A 22794-nucleotide genomic window follows, 5' to 3' on the forward strand; every position below is an offset into this window, starting at 1 on the left:
ATGGATTCCCAAGGTCGACTAGTAGTAGGCAGAGGAGTATATAGGCCTTGCTTCTTAATGGTCAGTTTGGAAATGGCATAGGCAGTGCATGATCTGATGTACTTCCCAACATCCTATCAAACGTTCGTCCAATAAAAATACTTTTGCAACACTAACATTGTTTTCTCCACTCTGAAGTGTCCAGCAACCTGAATGTAGTGCACCTCAGCAATAATCTTTGAAAGTTCAGTTGAAGTAACACAGAGGTGTCCCAGGTGACATAACAGTGTATCCTGGAGGTGAAAACTTGGAACTTGCTTTCCTTCCATGAGTGTCTTGAATGTGTTGCTGAATTTTGGATCACTCTTGTACAGATGTGTCCACCCCAAAGTATTGTGCCCACAATATTCGAGCACAATGGTCAGCGCCATGACTGGTGTTCGACTAAGGCATTATGCAACATAATTGGTGCTTCACTTCTTGTACTTAATGTTCAAATGGAATTGTTGCAGGTATGTGGACCATTTCTGATGACGATCATTCTGCAACTTCCCTTGTGTCTGTATGAATTGCAGGGTTCGATGGTATGTGTGGATGTCCGTTTCCTTTCCCCAAATGTAATGCTTCCATTGTCGAAAGTCTTGCACTATGGAATACATATTTTTATCATAGGTGGGATACTTTCGAACTGTGTCTGAAAATGTCTCACTTTGATATCCCATTGGATGCCCTTGTTGAGTAAGAACTGCACCAATAACATAGTTTGAGGCATCTGTCTCAATATCAAATAGTTTTTGTAGGTCTAGTATTGTGAGCACTGGTGTGGAGACAAGATGATGATTCAAATAGGAAAATGCCTTTTGTTGGGATTGATACCAAAATAATTTTTCATTCACTCCGACGTTGGTGACTTGACTCAAATTCCAAGTGATATGAGAGAAACCCAACACAAACCTGTAGTAGAAATTGGCAAGACCTAGAAAGATGCAGAGATCCATTAAAGGGGTTGGGGATGGCCAATGTTGAATGACTTGTATCTTGGATGGGCCCACATGCACACCCCTCTCATCAATGATGTACCCTAGATATTGAATCTAGGTCATACCAAAAGTGTATTTCTCCAAATTGGCACACATCTTGTCTTACCGCATAGTTTGGAGGACATGTTGGATATGGCGGAGGTGCTCTTCCCAACTCTACCTAAAGATCAGGATGTCATCCAAATACACCACCATGAGTGAGTTGGTCAAAGGTCAAAATATGTCATTCGTGAGCCTCATGAAGGTTGAAGGGGCATTCATCAACCCAAAAGGCATGACTAGTCATTCGAAAATGACCTCCTTGGATTTGAAGGCAGTCTTCCACACATTGGAGGGTTAGATTGGTACCTAGTGATACCCGGACTTCATGTCAATATTTCTAAAATATTTGTCCCCCTTGATTTGGTTTAGAAGGTCATTAATCTTTGGGATTGGATACCTATTATAGACAATGATCTTGTTCAACGCTTGATAGTCAATACAAGTTCTTCAAGTCCCATCCTTCTTATGTGCCAACATGATCGAGCTCCCACAAGGTGATGAACTTGGCGAGATGTGCCCTTTCTACAGCAACTCCTAAATATGCCTCTTGATTTCATCATTTTCTGGAACATAGAATTTCTAGATCGGTCCATTGGGTCACGACAAACCTAGGGTCAGATCAATGGAGTGCTTAACCTGACAGTGTAGAGGTACCCTTGTGGGTGAGGTGAAGTTGTCCCTATAGTCCTCCATGACCTTGTCCATATGCTGCTACTATGTGGAGAATCTTTGTCTAGAGGCCATGGCCATAATATTCTTCTTTCCCCGAGGGTAATCATAAGGAAAAAAAATTTCCCAGTATGGGAAATGATCTTACTCCATTACTTCACAGTGATCAAAGAGATGGTGGTGGGCAACGCTACCTCTAGTATCATGTACATATTATTTCCCAAAGTAATAATAATAGTGCAGGGCCCAAACTCATACATGGCATGTCACTTCCAAAAATATGGTTTTCCTAATAATAAATCACAAACTTCAAGAGGAGAAAAATCCAACAGTACCTCATCTGCGAAGGGCTTGATGTTGTAGAGAAGACAACATTGTTGGCTGACACGAAGATCTCACCCTTAGTGAAGCCACCCGATGGTGTACAACTGTGAGTGTGGTGTGATCGATAAGCCCAGTTGCTTCACGAACCTTGCTAAAATGAGGTTCTTTTGGTTCCTTCTTTTGAAAATGAATTGTAGTGGAGAACCCTTCACCCACATTTGGGAGTGGAAGAGGTGCTCCCCTTCCTCTGGATCTTCAGGCTCATTCTTCTAGATCTTGGTGGTGGCAACGATGGCACTAGGCTCCTCATTAATAATCTTCTTCCCTTTTTCATTCCCATTGCCAGGTTCTGACTCAAAGTTGGAACATGCATTTCATGTAGAAGCCTTTAGCTCATCCACCAATGATTGATTGGCCCGACCCTCACTTGTGTTGTGAGCAGGGCTCTTATGGAACTCACACAATTTCCCTGTCTTTCTTTGTGTTCGTGGTGTTTTTCTTTGCTTATAGCTTCAACAGGTTGTCCTAGGTCACCCTACCTTGGCTTTGTCCTTTATTCTATGGCTTGGGGGTGTATTTCCCTTGCTTTAGATTCACATTTCCAAAGTCTCGCTTCTTTTGTTTAAATTTCTACTTGATATTGAGAGTGTATTGATAAGCAATGTCGAGCGAGGAGATGTCTAGGAATTCCATCTCATCCTGGATGTAATTATGTAGAAAGCCATAGAACTTGAGTACCAAATGTCACTCAAATCCTGATACCCAACTTTGTGCAAAGGGTATGAAAAATATTTGTGAACTCTGGCACATCTTGGTCCCTTCCCTATCGCAGCGTGGTCCACTTTAGGTATTTACCTTCATAGGTCCAAATAGGGTAATACTGCTGCTTGATGGCATCTCGGAAACAATTCCAATTGGGTGCGGCTGAGAATAGTGAGGGTTCACTCTCATCCCTCTTGAGGAGTCCAAAAGTAATCTTTTCCAAGTTGGAAAAGTCATGAACCAATAAATATCCTTCTAACATATTTAACTATTTATCTACAACATATGCATCTATCTGACCTTCAAACATGGGGATGTCAAAATTAACTTGTACCTTGAAGGGAGTGGTGCTCCTAGAGTGGTTTTCGAAAGAAGATGTGTCGCTTGTGGGTAGCCACCAAAGGATCTGGGCAAAGTTGTCCATCATCTCATTCCTTTGTCGCTCGAGGGATTCTTCGAGAAATATTTTTAAAGGATATCCTTCTCCCTCGTCTTTATTTTCTTTCGCCATGGGAAGTCTTCAGGGTTTGCAACACTGGTCTTACAAGGGTTCAACCAGTTCGAGCATTAACTCCTTATACCCCGACCTCGTTGGGGAAATGCAAAGAAAACAATGAAATAGTAGACCGCTCTAATACCATTAATCTGAACATAAAAAAGAACACAACAAAACACATATATGACCACAAATATAGAGATGCAACATAAATAACACTTCACTTCCTTAATATCAAAGAACTAAAATATGCTTACAAACAGAATGGAAATAAACTAGCTCGGGTGGTAGCTTATCTCTTAAAAGAGATGTCGTGACTATGAGGCTCGAAGGCCTATGAACTGTGTTACAATGAGGCTCAAAGGCCTATTTATTATTAGAAAACAATTTAAAACCCTAAAAATCCAAAAACCTAACCCTAGGAGATGAAGCATGAAAACTATGGGCCCCGTTTGGGTAAATTGGTACATCAACTTCCCGGGGTCATAACTTTGGCATATGATATCCGTTTGATACACACAATAACTCATTAAAAATATATATTTGGGGACTACAACTTTCAACTGCAAACATGATTTAATGACTCATGTTTTCCCATCTTCCAAAAAAAAGGCATTTAGGGCCTCAAAACTGAAAGTTCAGAACCCAAAAACTGCCAAAATTAGTAAATTGTGCTATAATTAAGGAAACTGAAAAACTTAAAGAAACAATGGTGGGGCTCTAAGTGGAATAGGTGGGTGGCCACCAATACGCACTTGGATCAATAACATCACATATAGGAGGACAATCTACTCTTTGTATTAATAGAAAATGGAGAGAGTTACAACCAAATATAGAAGTTGATCTTACAGAGAGCTCCCCAAGTTGACTTTTCCTTCCTTGCCACAAAGCACACCTCTATGTCACCCTAATGCATGAAGATAATGACTCTCTTATGTTCAAACCAACAACATGAGGGCATAATCAATCTCCAAAAGCCAACCCCTAGCTTGTGGATGGTAGTAAATATATAGGTGAGGGAGGTAGTTTAGGAATTCTTATCCATTTACCAATCTAGGCTTGAGATCCACTTGAGATGGGAGGATGAGATCAAGGGATAAGAGGTGACATATCTAAGGTAGAATCAGATAGGATTCTAAGTTCTTATCCAAGGTAAATGGTTAAGATAACCTCTAGATGCTCCTGGAAGAGGAAGCTTCGAGGTTCTTTTTATTTTTCCTGAATTTCTAGAATTAACGTACCCCAACAAGGGACAACCTGCTAATGATCAATGTAAGTCCAGAGAGGGTCAACCTACTAGTGAATGCAGGTCCCTAAAGAGCCAGGGTGCACTGGGCCTTAAATGCACTGAAATGAAACAGTCAAGGTCAAAACTCAGGGGTTTGGGAGATTCATGCTTAGGGGTTTGTGTAGGGATGATGACAACATGTTGAAGGATGTGAATCTATCTGGTTTGAAGGCCTATTGACAAGATGTGACAAAATGGACTATAAAAACCTCAACTATGTAGTCCTATCTTCTAGTCCCTTAGCCACTACACATTGTGCAATATAAGTGAGAAATCCTTTCCCACTATCTCACTTAGTTGCTCAACTATGTTTTCCTTTATCTCTTGCCTTCCAGAATTGTGCACTACGCAATCAAAATGAGAAATCCTTCTCCCTTGCATAATTTTTACCTCAACTACATAGTTCTTCTCCCCTATCCCTCATTCACTGTGAATTACATAGTCATAGTGACCATACCTCCTTCACTTCCTTCTAGAACTATGCACAATGCAATCCCCGAGCCTCCACTTCAGTTATGCACTTTTTTTAGGGTTCAATAAGTGAATTGCATGAAGAAGTCAGGATAGGAGATTTCCAGACTTATGTCATCTTGTCATGAGTGAATTTCATCTGCAGGTACTATATCTTGACATGACAGGATGATGCTCAAGGAGGATTTCAAGTAGATCATGCAAGAAAATAGTTGTGAATGTGAAGAGACAAAGAGACTACCACACAAGAAGATGAAGGGACACCTAAACACGGTGGAATATTAAAGATTAAAATCACAATGAGGACTCCATGTCATGCAAGTTTTGCGATGATGAAGATGAAACACATGCAATAATTGTCATGAAGATACACGGGAGGTCATCAAGAAGAATCTACAAGAGAACATTTGTAGAGAAGATTCAGTAGAGAAATTGTCATGAAGATATGGAGAAATCATGGTCCATGAAAAAATTCTCGTAACTCATGCTAACTCATAGGGTTCTGATGCTTATCCAGATCCTTTGGAAGATGAATATGAAGAACAAGTAAAGATCCATCATGAAGAAGTCAAATATGGAAGCTAGGAGAAAGGCTTGGCTCAGACACATCACAATGAAGTTCCATGTCATCATTGTCAAGTCATGGCACCTCCAAGTGTCATAACAAGAGTCTCATGTGTCAATCTATTTTTCCACATAATTTGTGGATATAATTATTGTATTATAAAAAATGATAAAATGTAAAATATGTGGAAGACCAAGGGTCCCACATGGAATGTGAAGACTCACAAGAAGGATCTAGAGTCATTAGAAGCTCAAAGATCATGTAAGAATTCGAAAAGTCATTGTAGAAGCTCAAGATTCATGAGGGAGGTCAAGAGTCACATGGGTAGTGGAGAATCACCTCATTTTTTATAAATAAACCCTCATAACTTAAGCAAGGGACTTTGGACTTTGGACTTTTCACCTTGGCTTCTCTAGCTTGGCATAGGAGAGAAGATCTTTCTTTGGAGGAGCAAGTGGTGAATTAATGTTCCACTATTGGGACTAGTGTGCTAGCATTGTACTTTTACATATTATGAATTTCACTTAATATATCAAGCTCTCTGAGCTAGTGAATTTTCATGCATATGTCGTGAATGATTGTGAGACTATTCTTCCATTGTTTGTGGTGTATGTTTATTTTAACACATACTAATGAAAATGAACTATTTCATTGGCTTTAGTATGCATCTTATTGAATGTGTTGTTACTTGATTTCATCATTGTTTTTATCTTGTGAACTAATTTTCAGGTTAATCAATGATTCTTTCATGCTCTTGTATGTATCTTTTATGATGGTACTAATAATTTTCTTCTAGAGGCTCACTCTCCTTTTCCTTTCGTGAAATCACCTTATATACATTGTAATTGCATGCCTCATAGTGTCAACTTACTTTCTTGATTCAAAGATTGTTTCTATAATCTCTTATGTTGATAATTACAGCCAAGGAAAATTCCTAAGAGTAATGGCAACCAACAATATTTTTGGATGGGGCTCCTACTCCAAATGGTGTGAGGTCGAATTGGGACTTCATATCGGGGAGAACCCCTTGGTTGATGAATTTCCAACATCATCAACACCACCCTTACTTCCCTTCTTCTAATTTTCTCAACTCTTTCCTCAACTTGAATATGCTCAGTGGTGGAGACAGACCTGTGGAGAAGGTTGAATCTTTCCCCTCTCCAATTGGCCTGACAAAAAAACCCTCATGGAAATGCATAAAGTGTTAATCTAAAGAACCCTCACTAATCCTAGGGAAGGAGGTTCAATTTAATGAAATTTAGGACATGGAGGAAAAAGTGGTGGTTTGTTGTTTCTTATGTAAAAGAATTTCAATGGCGGTTTTTCTCGAATGGAGTAAAATCAACATTAAATGACTACTCGAGTACTCTCCTTGTTTCATGTTTTTCAGCAAGGGTTGGATTGGTTGGAAAATGTCTAGTGCATAAGTCTCGGGAAAATGGTGGCACATAAATGGTCGTGGGGAACTCAAGTCCTCTTTTTAAAGAAATGGATGGTTAGCTTTAATGCAAGCGAAAAAAATCTCAATCTAGTGTCCATCTGCGTTCGGACACCAGTCCTTCCCCTAACATTTTTGTCTCAAAGTGTTTTTAGGGAGTTTGGGAACTCATTGGGGTTATTTTATGAAGTCAAATTACCTTTCAAGCATATAGTAATCATGGAAATCAGTCACATCTTAGTTGGTTTAAATCTGGATTTGGGGCTTCTCGAGACCATCACTATCAATGCAGGTCAAATAATCCACAGGCAGAATATTGATTATGAGGGAATTCTATTTAAGTGTTATCACTTCCATGGTTATGGAAATTTAAGTAAGGACTATGAAATTGGAAGGGGATATAGGAAAAAATGGATCTGGAAGAACAAATTCTACTCAGTCACCCCACCTACATTGTCAACAATCTCTCCTAAGTATTCTCAAATGGTCAGAAAGGGTGTTATGTATCCCTCTCTATCTTTATTGAAAATGGATCCTATTGAACGCTTGCCCCCTATTCAAATCTCTTCTTCTCTGAAGTATCCCAGGGTTTGGTACTTGTAAGAAAAGGTGTCTGCTCCAACTCTGGTCTCGAAAATAACTATTTCTTCCTTGAGTGATTCTCCCATCCTAGGTATGAGTCTCCCACCCCCCCCCCCAAATTTGTTCGATGTTGTTTTTAGATTTATTCATGCTTGTTGGGGATTTCCCTCTATGATCCCCTACATTTTCCCCTCCTTCCTCTTTCAAGGCTCTCCTCTCCATTCCCCCCTCCTCTTTTGTTTTCTCATCCCTCCTCTACATCCTCTATCCCCTCCACTCCACTCATTGGAGCCATATCTCTCAAATATTGTCCCTTGGAACTTGATCCCCCCTCATCATCCCTTCTCCCCTCACTACCTTTATACAATATGAATTCCTCTGGTTTTCCCTCCCCCCCCCCCCATGTTTCATATGTTCCTCCACCTTTGGATTTTGGTGGAGAGCTAGGCATCATGGAAGACCTACATGCCCCTTACTCGACTAGGGGGTGAAAAACTTGCCTCTCTAAAGAATAATGTAAGCCACATTATGAAATTCAAGTTGGGAAATAATCATCCATTAAAAGGGAACTTGGATCTTCTGCCCCTCCACCTAGTTCCCCATGACATTTCTCTCCTTAAATTGCATGGGTGTAGTCAGACGCCCAAAAAATTGGCTCTGAAAAGACTCTTTGATCGCTACTCACCTCAGGGCATCTTATACCATGTTGGAGGGTGGAAAGGCCTTTAATGTTCTACATCCTACACTCCCAACCTAGGACTTTTTGACCATTAATGTAATGGTAAGATTGGCTGGATTAATTATAGGATGAAATCCAAAACTTTTGTGATTAAACTCAACCTAGTTCTTCCAAGTCTTTACTTGTTGTAGAACTTACTTCTACTGACCTAAATACATTTTTTCACTTTATAAATGTCTACGATCCATATATATACCGGCATATTTCTAGTCCATTGTTTCTTGTCTTCCTATCTTCAATTCAAACCAGGTTATTCTAGGAGGGGATCTAAATTTTACTCTAGGAAACTCTGAATTTTGGGGGTCTTCTACAAGACCTGATCCTATATATGATTTTATGGTCTCCTTCCTCAACCTCTATGACATTATTTCATCAAATCTCTTACCTACCTAGTCGAAGAACCACTTGGGATCGACCATAATTTCTAAAAGATACGATATATTTCTTATATCAAAGAGCTTGTTGGATTGTGGTCTTAAAGTCAAGAAATGGTCAACTATCATGGGAAGCTCATATCATACACCTATTTTCTTGGATCTAGATATTTTTCCTGAAAAAACTCCCAACCATTTATAATTAAACACTAGCTGGCTAGATGATCCCATTTGTTATCCCTGTTAAAATATGACTGGTCCCACCTCTACCCTGACTCCTTTGAATCCCCTTCCCTCCAATTCCATAGAAATCTCCAAAGAGCCAAAGGAATCATTGGTGATTAGGCTTGGAAAAAAAGGGAGGAATCCTCAAAATCTCTATTTGATATCGAATCAAATATTTAATCTCATTGGAATCAACTCTCCACTCTTAACACTCTGGTTGATCTACATGACCAAATCTCAAGTCTCAAGAAATCCATGAAGGATCCCCTTCTTGATAGGGAAAAGGAATGGCACTTAAAACTTTGAGCCCTTTGGCTCTCAGCAGGTAATGATAATACCAAGTTCTTCCATAGAGTGGAAAATCACAAAATTCCAAAAATACTATATGGGGTATTACGGGGCCTTATGGTGCTTTTGTCACCTCTTTTTCTTATATATCTAATCAGGGATTATGTTATTTTATAAACATTTTCCACCAAGAAAATAAAATCACTATTGAGTAGGTTATTCAAGTAGCTAGACATTTCACTCATTTTATGGAGCAGGATCATAATGAAATGCTTATGGAAGAGATCTCCAAGAAGGGGTTGGAGGATGTCCTTCACAACTTCCAGAAGGATAAGAGTCCTAGACCAAAGGGTCTTCCAATATAATTTTATGTCAAATATTGGGACTTTTTAAGAGGTGATATTCTCTTGATTATTGAGTATTCTCATTCTTCTGGTCAGATGTTGGTCCCTTTCAACTCCACTTTTCTTGCTCTTATCTCCCCAAAATTGGCACCTGTCTCGTTTGATCACTTTTGTCCTATCTCTCTATGTAATTCTATACACAAGTTTATCACTAAAATTATAGCATTATGCCTGAATGATATTCTCTCTCATCATATCTACTCTGAATAGTTTGGTTTTCCTATAGATAAGCATATTCATGAGGCCAATGACCTGGCTCAGGAATCTCTCCATTCCATTCATCTCTTCAGAAAAAAAAAAAATTGCTTGTTCTCAAATTTGTTCTCTCAAAAGTATTTGATTGAGTAAATTGTTTCTATATCTATCTCCTCTTGCTCCATTTGGGGTTTGGGCCTTCACCTTTGTTTCCTAGGTCCTAAACTGCATCTCTACCCCATATTTTGTTGTCTTTATCAATGGGGCTCCCCCCTCGCCTTTTCAATGTTGAGCATGGTCTTTGCCAAGTGTGACATCTTTCACCCCTTCTCTTCCTCCTCATTGCAGAAGGTCTTAGTAGGATGATCTTATTTGTTGTTTGCTTTGGGAACTTCAAAGGTATCCTCATATCTCATAATTTCTTTTTGAGTCATCTCCTTTTTTTGGATGACATCCTCATTTTCTCAAATGGGGACACACATCATGTAATTCACCTTAAATCTATACTAAATATTTTTAGATAGGCCATTGGTACGCAAATCAATAGGTAAAAGTCATCACTCATTACTTGGGATATGACATAAAATGACCAGTACTTTATTGAAAATATCCTCTATGTTCCAAAAAGGACATTGATCAAGGGGTCAAATATTTGGGCTTCTTAATTAAATCCTGTAATTATCAGATTCATGATTGAGAATGGCCTTTGGAAAAAATAGAAAACAAAATAATAATTTGGAGCAACCAATGGTTATCTCAAGTTGGCTATCTAGTTCTCCGTAAGCCTGTTATAGAAGCAATTACAGTGTTGTGGGCTTCTCTCACATGGATTCCTAGGGGAATATTAGACAAGATCTAACAACTCTCTACCAAATTTCTCTTGTACAAGAAGCAAGAAAAACACACCTTTTCTCGTACATCCTATATTTTCATCCTTATACCAAAATATATGGGAGCTTGGGGAATAAAGAAACTCCTAAAAATTACGCATTCCTTAGAAACGAAAGTTGTTTGGAATCTTATTTAAGGATATGGTTTATGGGCATCCTCAATGGATCAAAAATACATTTGGCCTTTATCTACTTTGGAATGGATTCACACTCCTTTAAACCACACATAAATGCCTCTATTACCTGGAAAGAAATTCTCAAGGCCTTTGACATCATAGGGAATCATTTATGTTGGAAGGTGGGAAATAGCCAAAACATCTTACTTGGGAAGGATATGAAGTATCCAATGGTATCGTCTTCCTAATCCCTTAATACAATTTTTGGTGAGAAAAAATCTATTCACCTTAAATTAGGTTTCTTCAGGTTCTTCCTAGCTATCTATCATTGATCTACAACTTGAGGGGAGGGGGTTGCTTCAGCTCAGGAACACTATATAAGGGCCCTAAAATTATCTAATATTTTCTTATCAAAAAATGATGATTAACTCATTTGGAACAAATGCCCACATGGGAGATATGCACCAAAATTTGGATATTTATCCCAAATTCCAAAAATGGAGAATCCTCCATGGTGGGCGAGGATTCTTTTGAAACTGATTTATCCCCCTAAATAAATCATTTTCTTGTGGATTATGTTAAAATAAAAGGTTCCAACTTAGGACACTCTTAAAAGGTACTATTTTCAGGGACCCAACATATGCATGCTTTGCAAATAAGAAGAGGAAACAATCCCCCACCTATTTATCACTTGTCCCTTCACAAAGTAGGTATGGAAGGAACAAATATTATCTTTACCATAAGCAAAGGATTGGAAGGAAGAAAACATGTAAACTTTCTTAAAACTTTGGATCTATATTCCTCAGCCTGCTAATCTAAAGGGAATTCCCTTGCATGTTAGCTAGGGAATATAGCTTGAATGCAACTCTGCCATATTTCCATCTCTAGTATGTTCCCCTCCTCCTCCTTTAGTTCCCCCTTCCCTCTCCCCCCCTTGTAGAAATATAGTTTGACTACCCTTAGGATTCCTTTGATGGTGTTTCCCAAGGCTCCCCTACTATTGGTATTGAAGGGGGGATTCTTCATCTCTCTGATTCCCATTCTTTCTCCTCTTCCAGCATAGGAATTTCCTCAAACAATATGGATTAACTCTTTTCTCTCTACACTATCATCATTTTTCCATGTCAAAAAATGTTCACTCTCTACATATTTATGGAGACTCTTAGGTGGTCATACATTGGATGAAAAATAAAACAAAGCTTCAATATTTTACACTACACCCTCTCATGGAAAAATTATAAAGCAAAGTATCTCAATTTTTTTTTATATATTTTGATCATATTTACAAGCATCAAAACAAGGAAGCAAACAAGTTATCCAAAAATGGCTTGGATATGGACCAAGGCATATGCAAAGTATCAAAAGATCAAGAAGGAAACAAAACATAATTTGTTTTTGACCCTTGAATCTGAGGAGGTAGGTGGCACACCCAACTAATACTTTGCATCATGTCTACACATATCACTACAATTTTTGACACTTCTTTCCATCTAGTGGAAAGTGTTTTGGCTAATGTTTTCTCTTTCAGATGAGGCATAATCTAGATGGGAACTTCATTGTGGATCTTGTATTTTCACAAGTTGAAAGCAAGCCCACAATGGGTTGAAACAATATTTTCGTCTGACTCCTATGTGGGAAGTTTCTATAAAAACAGTATAGGTGTATGTAACACACCTTTTGATATTAATTTCTAACTATAAACAACATTGATAGTTTTATGCACACGACTGATCTACCAAAAAAAATACAAAAAAAACGAGGTGATATACCCTAACCTTGAAAACCAAAATCGTATTTTTTTCTTAACTAGTGTTAATAATAAAATGAGCATTGCTAAGATAAGAACTAATTTTCATGAAATTTATAATGAAATTGGGCTTTGTTCAATCCCCAAAATGCCATGGGATGAAAGATTTTGTCACCTGTGTGATCCTAAGAGGGTTGAAGATGAAAACCACTTTCTCCTAGATTGTCCAACTTATACTCATATTCAATCTAATTTTCAAAATATTCACCACACTACCAACCTTCTTGACCTTTAAGTTAACAAAACAATGGTGATATGAAAACACTTTTCTGAATTCTTTTTTAGCATAAAAATAAAATGTTAAAGAATTTCAATTTATATCTTTAACTTCTTGAGGTTCCATAAACCGCATAAATCTTAATGAACGTTAATCATTACCATTATCAACATCACTATCATAAATTTAACATAATTAAATATATTTTAAACATCAATTTTTTTATCATTTAATTTAATATCTTATACAATGCCTATATTTAAAATCCATGCATTCATCATCTTAGTTCAAAAGTAATAATAATCAAAAAATTATTTTACACTGGAAAATAATAGCTTAAACCTTGAGCGACTCCCTTTATTTCCATGCCATTTGTTTGTAGAGGCTCCATATGGTCGAATCATGTCCATGCAAATATTTTGATAACAAAGCTTAGTCTTATTCTTACATTAAACTAATATTATTTATATCATTGAATCTAATTACATTGTAAGGTGTTCCCTTAGTGCAATCTATCACTTTATGTGAACTCTCCACAAGCGGTGTCCGTTGATTTTGTGTAATGAACATCCAAACTCTCGTGATCATTTATTTCTTCATGTTGAAACTTAGGCATGGGATTTCTTCCACATTTGCTCATAGCTCTCAAGTATGGTGGCGGTGGTGTTCTCTTAGAGATGGGTGGTGTTTACAATTTTATGGTTATTCTATCAGTAGTTATCTCTTTTAGAAGACCTTTACAGGCGATGACATTTTCGATCACAAAATTCGAGACAACGAACCTCATATAGTGGACTAGAAAATTGGCTCGTTCAAACAACGAATCCTTAAATTAATTGTGGATTCCAAGAATAGTCTAGGATCTCATAGACATAGCAAAGTCAATTATTTGACCTCACCTATGTCCATCAAATCTCGAAGTATTCTGAGAAACCACAATCAACTTGAGCTTGGGGGGTTGGTAGCAAGACTTTCCATGACTAAGGTGGTCAAGATCTTATCAAGGATAGTGTAGGCCTCGTGACTCCTTTCAAATTTTCTACTTCGCCACCATATGGGTTTCCTTTTAGGTTCCACATGAATTCCTCTTCTAGGGCTTTCCTTTCAATTTCACATAGTGTTTTAGTGTTGGTGTTCTTTCTATAAATATCGCATAGTTATTTGACTACATCTATTACTAAAGCACATCATTTATCAAGCATTCACATAATCAATTGACCCCTCATTGGTAAATAGATAATAATAAAAAATTGCCAATTCAAGAAATAATTAAATGATTAACTAATGTGTCAAGAAACATAGCTATGAGATCAATAATTTTAAATATGAGACTTAAAGATGATGTGGTATGTAAAAAGAATCCCATGAAAACTAAAAATTCAAACTACCAATTAAAATCTAACTACAACCACATATTATAGTTAACTAAACTCAGAAGTATAAAATTTTACAATGCACTTCATTTACTTTTTAAGACATGCATTCGATCATTAATTTTTACGTATGGTTGTGTCTTAGTTTTTACTCAAAATGATTTCCTAAATTAAAACTTGTGAATTATGTAATCTCAATTTTGGGAAAGAAATATATTAATTAAATGCAATGTATGGTCTACGATGAACCTTTCACAAGATGTGAACCAATTTGACAATAAGTTTTTAAAAATTATAAATGCATGTTTTAACTATATAAATACTTTATTTTATTAAATTTGATAGTAGGTTTGGAAATACACATCAACAAGAGTTGCATGCAACTAGTAGCTCCTGTTGGTAAATTATTTTATTTGAACTAGCGCCCCTTATACATCTGGTCATGTTTGGCCATGACATTTATATTAACATGCATGGAAATTGATCAACAAAGAAGAACCAACTTAAATTAATCACTTGTGTGAAAATTTCATGGTTGTTGCAAGCCAAGGCCATTATTTCTCTTGAAAACTAGAATATTGATCTTGATCAATTGGATTTGGAAGCTTTGGATCAATAACTACTTCATAAACAGGTGAGCTAGGTTTAATGGAAAATGATAGAGCATCAATCCACTCATTATTCAATATCTTATCCTATGCGGCTGCAACATGTAACATTCACTCAACCCTAAAATATTTTATAAAGATCATATACCACTTCAATGCTCAAATCCCCAATTTCATTTTCCCCCGAATATTTTATCCAAACCTCTTTAACAGTTTGCACTGAAAATGTTATATTTCTACTAAAACTCATTTCCATCAAACTCCATACCTTAATTAAAACTAGATAATTCAATGGCTTCAAATCCTTGATATTGTATATATCAAGAACCCAAACAATGTCATCTTCCTTTACAAGAACATGATTAACTCCATTGAATTCAATCTTCGTGCCAACCCACTTAGAATATGAAATATTAGCACCAAGCTACAAAGTACAAAAAAAAAATGGTGGCATACTCCCTTAAAATATGTTTAAGGCACACGATATTTTGTTAAAATTACCATAATTACTATGGATGTGAAAAGCCACAAAATATTATGTAGCCTTGCAAAACCTTAAACCAATAGTCATAAACCTACACATGCTTTTTCAAAATACCGAATTTTCTGCTAAAAGAAAATTAGAGAATATACATTAATGAGGACTAGTGTGTTAATGATAAATTAATAAATAATAACACAAATTAGGGTTTTCACTCATATACATTAGTTTTTTAATTCTACAATAGTCAATACTTTTGCATAATTTCTTGTAGAGAAACCTAGACTCAACAGATAAATATTTGCATACTACCTTAAAAACAGGAGAAAATTTTAGTAACCATTGCAACAATCAAACCTATGAGTTCATCCATCAGCCACAATCATCGGATTTTATATTTCATGAACTAGTCATTTGGCTCATTAGTAAGCTAATTCTTTTTCATATTTCTACATGGTTAGAAAACAACAATGCCATTTTAGTATTTGCTTACATTTTCATGGGATGCTTACATAATCTAGATGCTAGCTTACATAATCTGGATGCTAGATGGGGCACTCCTTTTGTATTTCGACATCTTCTACTTCATCGACTGGGTTAGGGAGGATTAGAATTGAGTACCATTATTGGCTCATTTTTCAATGCACAACAAATTGGTTGGTTTGTTGTAAATAGTTAATGGAAGTGTGAGAATCATTTTAAGACCATGGCCACATATTAACACTAACTGGTTGATGGGAATTCCTCATAGGCAATGGATAGAGCCAGACTCAAAGCCAGTTTCTCCGGAAACTTATTTTCCCTCTCCCAATTGAGGAAAAAAGGAACGAATGCTTGTAAGCTTGATGCTTGGCGAAGTACTAGTTCTATTGATTCTCTTTATTATGTTGATATAGTCAATAAAACAAGTATTCTAATGGTTGATATTGAATCGGTCCCAAGGGAATTATTTCCATATCTAGTCACTCCTTTTTCATAATCGAGGTGGGGTTATTGTTGCATGAAACAAAAAGTAATGTAACAACCTTGATTTAAAAGTTGATGTAATAAAAGTTAATAAAGGTAAAATAAGACCATGGGCAAGGGACACTTATTCCAAGCTGAATGTTGGGAAAAATATCCTAGTAGGCATCACTTGTAGTGTTTTATGGCTAAGGGGAAATTGGAAAAGGAAATGGCTAAGGCTTTCGAAAGGATAAAAGGTATTTTGGCACATTATTTATGAAAATAAAGGAAATTAAGAGAAAAGGAAGATAAAAGGTCGCAGGTTGCATGTGAAGGGGAAGGAAAATAATGGAAAATTGAATAGTTTAGAGGCCTCCTCAATAAAAATACCTTAGAGCATCAGTTGGTACCTTTTTTCAGCGTTTTGTCAGTTTAATGTTAGAATTTGTCTCAAAGAGGAAGAGAGCACCAAGAGGAGAAGGAAAGTAAGCAAGCAAGGAATGGAAAGGAAAAGAAAATAAGGCCAAGGAAAGAAAAGGAAGGAAAGGATCAAGCAGCTTCAGCCATGGCAATACTTGCAGGTAATAAATTGCATGTATGATTTCCTAGATTTTTTTGACATGCATGGTATGTGCATGGTGGCATTTGGTTCCTTTGTTGTCATTGGAAAGGATGTGGATTTTAGCCTAGCATTTCCATTTCTGGAAAGACATGGTGTGATGGGATTGTTCTCAGTTTGAGCTTTGGATTGTTGAATGGTTTTTGAATCTGGGGTGAGGTGGTCTCAACAAAATTCCCAAAGGCCCAGGAATCCCTTTACTGGTAATGGCAGGATACATGGTAAATCCTAAGGGTGGAGACAGGAAAATTCCTCAAGGATGGTGAAAAAATTCTACAGCATCCATGCTCAGTTTAGTTTTGTGATCTTAACACCAATTTAGGTGTGATCAAAGTATGGAGAGGGTGGAGGTGATTTAATCTCTAGATTCCCTTGGTTGTCTTTGGATTGGTTTATCCCATGAGATCCCACATTCATGCTTAGAATATGGCACGAGGGTGATTCGCTGAAAGAAAGATCCGGTTCAGTCAATCTATGGTCAGGTGGAACATGGAATTCCCAAACCCGATTGGTAATTGCCTATGTTTAATAAAATCTAAGCTTCTCTTGCTTTGACAAGTAAATGCACTTGTTATTATGTGGCTTTAATGGTTGTTCTCTTATGTTTATTTATTTGGTTGTATGTTGGTTATAAGCATGGTTTTATGAAAGATCTTAGTCATGGCCCTTTTCATGCCTTTAATAATAACTGAATAAATAATGGATGCATGAACTAATTAGTGTTAAGACAACTAATGAGAGAAGCTAGTGACCCTTCTTGTTAAACCTCAGATAAGTTTTCAATCCCTTATGTCCAAACTTGCATTCATGACCTTTAGGAGGCATGTCTACCAAGTGTTTGACAAAATGAATATCCCAATTGGGGATGGTCAGGTCAAGTCCTAGTTCCAATTTTTGGTTTACAATCATTGTCTTCATGTCTTTTATGAGTTCTGAAAGTTTCATAGATTTTTGGGAAGAGGCTAAGCCCCATCCCTGGAAAGTAGCCTTAACTCTCACAATCATTGGCACAACACTGGTAGAAAAAGATCACAATTCCACTGATGCAGACCTATGGGAGTGACTAGGAATCCATAGTGACATGGAAGCCTTGGAAAGGGAGTGACTAGGGTTGTAGGTCAGGGAAAAGGTGAGTTGTCTCAGGGGTTAGACACCTGAAGGGGTTGGGTTACTCCTGGAGGTCCTGTGGCACTAGAGGGAAGTTAGTAAATTCTTGTTGTGTCAAATCCATTTCCTTAAGTTTATCTAGGAGGTTGAGTCATATTATAGTAACCCCTCATATCATGTTTACCCTGGGTAAGCTGGTGAAAGTGATTAGATGTGAGAGGAGGCAACATTACAGGGTGGTATTAGAGTGGGTTGTGCTCTCTTTGGGTTATATATGATATCGCTCTCTTTTGGTAAGTCTGATGTTGTCAAGCTTATGGTTGTCATGCATGGGATCAGAGTATATAGTCGGTATGCTCATGCATGATGTTTTTGTGATGCTATTTTATTACTTAGATATGCTCATGATTATACATGTACATGCTAATGTGGTCTGATCTTGCAGATGAGATAAGCCTCCCCTGAACACCACTAAGGTATGGATTTGATTTTGGTATCTATTTGGTTGATATGATATGGTATACTTGCAGGAATAAGAGAATTCAATATGACAAGCAAAATTGTAGACTACAGTTCCCCTAACTCTCCCTACATATCATTTGGGCAACAAGGAGAACAGTATTCTCCTGGTATAGAAGATACATTGAGGAGCTTGAGGGATGAGATCAAAATTTGCAAAGAAGATAATGACAGGTTGGTTGAGGCTCAAGAAAGACTTGCAATGGCTCAGGAGAAGCGTGTAGAGGTTAATTCAACAATCCTTCAGAGCTTATCAGAGTTTCTTAACACCTAATCCTCATGATTGGGTGAATGTATGTAAATAGATAAATAAGTAATATGAACATTCATCGGGAGATGAACTGAATAGTCTCTCCCTCATGTATATAATGAAGACCTACCTAATGGAATAATATGTATGAATCATTTTTTCCTTGAGGAGTTACTGCCTGGCCTGACATGGTATCAGAGCCAGCTCCATTTTTTAGCTTTTATGCCCTTTGTAACTCCCTATTCTACTCCTCTTCTCTCCATTCAAAATAGCTGTCCATACAAAATTTCGTCTCTCCATTCAAAAATGTTATCTGTTCATAAACGTTGGTAGCCTGCTCCACGCAGTCACCTGAACATTGCTACCATGTTCCTCTACTACAATGCCTGAAGCGTTCCTCTCCTTTAATGAATGTGAACTCTAATGCGTGAAAATTTTGGTATGCTCCATATGATCCTTCTCTGAAGAGCCTCTTCGGCGGTTTTGAAAGTACCTAGCCATATCCTGGCCCCCTTCCTTGCGGGGTCCCTTATTTCAGCCGCGAATTTTCCCCATGGCCGCCGCTTGACTCCTCTGTAGTGTCTGGCGCAACTCTTCTCCATCCCTCTATTCTCCTCCTCATGTGCCTGTGGCTTTACCTTAACCGTCTCTATTCTTCTAACTGAGCACACAGAAGAAGATGGAGAGCAGTTTTGTTGGGTAAATTTACTCGCATCGTCCTCTGATACTGATATGCTGCTGCTATTCTGGCATGAGCCGCCGGTGGTGAAGGATAAGGATGAAGACATTGAGGATGAGTTTCCTCCAATATCTCTGATATCAATATCGCCCTCCACTTCCAGTAAATGGTAGCAAATGAACTCCAACATACTTATATTGAGACTAGCCTCTGCAACATCCATTGAAATTGTCTCTCACTGATTGCAAAGAGATGGAGATTCAGATAGATAGATATTTATTTCGTGGCAGCCAGACCAGATGTGGCGAATCAAGAAGTGTGTAAGTTAAGAATATAAATCCCTGGGCCTTAGAGTGATTCAGGAGGAGGTTAGGCATGAAAATCTAGGGAATTGGTGCAAAAAAAATAGTATATATATTTATGTGCCATGTTGTTTCATTTTATTGTAGCCGAGAATTTGTTTAGAAATTGCTAGTGGTAGACTTTTTTGTTTGGGTATCATAAACTTCTAATACTATGCTGCACTGGCGCACTAGCTTTGAAAACTAAGGCCTACAATTTATTCTAGTTGAATCATTTTGTAAAGATCTCGAAGCAACTCCTTCTATAGTATAGTGCTTCTTGAAGTTCTAATAAATATTACAACTATTTTGCTGTCAAAAAAAAAAATTTACCACCAGAAGTACAATTTTATAGTATATTGGCAGAAGTATTTTTCTATCAGTAGAAGTAATTTTTTTACAGAATGCATTCAATCATATCCATGGTGGGAATAGTTCTCACTGGCAAGGAGAACTATCCTGAATGGTCCCAGATGATAAAGCACGCCCTCATTTTCAACGAGTTGTGGAAAGGAGTGTGTGTCGGAGACAGAGACAATGAACCAGTACAACCTACCTCAGACAAAGAGCTTGTCATTTGGGAAAACAAGAACAGCAAAGCTTATGCATTAATCACAGCATCTGTAATGAAGAGGTGAGTCACCATATTTCGTCATTTCAACTGCCTTTTAAGCCTTAAAAAAGCTGAGAACTCTATGACTCACATTCTGCACTTGAAGTTGTTCAACTCATGATTAAACTCTTCACTCTTGAAATGCAAAATAATGATCCTATTGCTCTTACATCTGAGGTAAATTCTATAATGCATGATATCAAATCCACTAAGGTTGAATTGGATATTCCTCTTATCGCTTTTCTCAAAGCACTTTATCCTACTTACTCCAATTATCTTGAGTCATTGCAAACAAATGGAAATCTCAAAGATATTACCTTTGACTCTCTTGTGAAAAAGTTTGCTGAAAGAGAGAAAGCTTTTGGAAAGAAGACAGCCCCTGAATCTTCTGAAGAGGCTGTGTGCCTTGCTCATAAAGAAAAGCATCCTGCTCAATATTCTTCAAGAGGAAGAGGTGGTCGAAGAGGAAGAGGAAGATATTTTAGAGGCAAGGGGGGCAGACATTCTTAAAAAGAAAAGGCAGATTTTCACTGCATTCACTGCAAAAGAAATGGATCACATGATGCCTCTACATGCAAGCTTCCATGGGACAAAATTGAGCAGAAAAGAAACCAACAGAAAGGTAAAAATGATGATACAGAGAAAGGTAAAGCACCTGAATCCGCTCACTATGTTGTGGCACAATGTAACATTGGAGTAAATGAAGATTTATTTAATGCTTCACTTGCTTCTTGGAAAAATGATTGGTTGCTTGATTCAGGAGCAACCTGCCACATGACTCATAGAAAAGAGTTTTTTGAATATTTCACTAACAATGTTGATGGAGCAGTATACTTTGCAGACCAATCAAAAATCAAGCCATCAGGGCTTGGCACAATCAGGCTTAAACTGCCTGGCCTTCCAGACTTTCTTCTACATCATGTTCTATATCTCCCACAGCTCAAGAGAAACTTGTTGTCCTTGGTCCACATCTGCCAGGAAGGTCACTCCATTCATATGTTTGATGGCAAGCTTGAGGTAAGAAAAGCATCTAACCACTCACTGGTCATGAGGGGAATAGAAGAAGAAGGGCTTCTCAAGCTGCAAGGAACCTCTGTTCATGCACAACATTTCTCATACAATTATCATCATGAAGAAGGTACACTTCCATCAAGTTTATTATGGCATGCTAGATTTGGACATTTGAACTATGATAGTCTCCACTTGTTGAAGAAAAATGGTGTTGCTGGTTTGCCTACAATTCCTAGGAAACTTAAGCAATGTGATGCTTGCATTCTAGGAAATCATAGCAAACAGTCTTTTCATGATTCACATTCAAGAGCACATAGAAAACTTGAACTCATTCATTCAGATTTATGTGGTCCAATGCCTGTTCCTTTTGAAAATGGAAATAAATATATCATGACATTTATTGATGACTACACCAGAATGTGTTGGGTTTATTTATTGAAGAACAAATATGATGCTTTTCAAACATTCAAGAATTTTCATAAATGGATTGAAAATGATGCACATTCTCATATTGGGTCTATTCGCACTGATAATGGAAAAAAATACACATCAAATGAATTTGAAAACTATCTTCACCAACATGGGATCAAACATCAAACAACTGTGCCTTATAATCCCCAACAGAATGGTGTAGTTGAAAGAATGAATAGGACAATCTTAAATATGGTACAATCCATGCTCTTCTTCAAAAATGTAAAGATAATGTTTTGGGCTGATGCTGTTCTATGTGATGCATATATAAAGAATGGATGTCCATCTAATGTTATAAGAAACAAGACTCCATATGAAATGTGGTATGGACATGTTCCTTAAGTAAAGCATCTCAGGGTCTTTGGTTCCACCTGTTATGCCTTGATACCAAAGGTACATAGAAACAAACTTGGTGCTAGAAGTCGTAAGTGTATCTTTCTGGGGTATTCAAACACCTCCAAAGCATATTGCCTCTATGATGAAGTAAATAAGAAGTTTGTTGTATCTAGAGATGTAATTTTTCTTGAATCATCCAAAACTGACAATGTTGTTGAGCGGCAACTTGATAGCTTGGATAGATTCGCAAAAGCAAAATCATTTCAAGAATTTGATAATCAGATTCCACATCTTGAAGGGGGGATTACTATACTAGATCAACATGTGGAATATTCTTCTGAAGAACACTCTCCCCCGCATGAAACTCCAACAACGGATGATGCTTTAAGTGATGTGATTGATAGAATTGGGAGACTAAATCTTGATTAAGTCCCAACTCAATCAACGAAGCAACCTGGACCATCTGAAAAAGGTCCCCCAAAGTGACTGACAAAGACACTTGAAAGTGTTCATCCTGATGAGGTTGGAAA

Source organism: Pinus tabuliformis, chromosome J, assembly GCF_031772625.1.
Source record: "Pinus tabuliformis cultivar Carrire ecotype Pingquan chromosome J, CPIR1, whole genome shotgun sequence".
NCBI classification, from domain to species: domain Eukaryota; kingdom Viridiplantae; phylum Streptophyta; class Pinopsida; order Pinales; family Pinaceae; genus Pinus; species Pinus tabuliformis.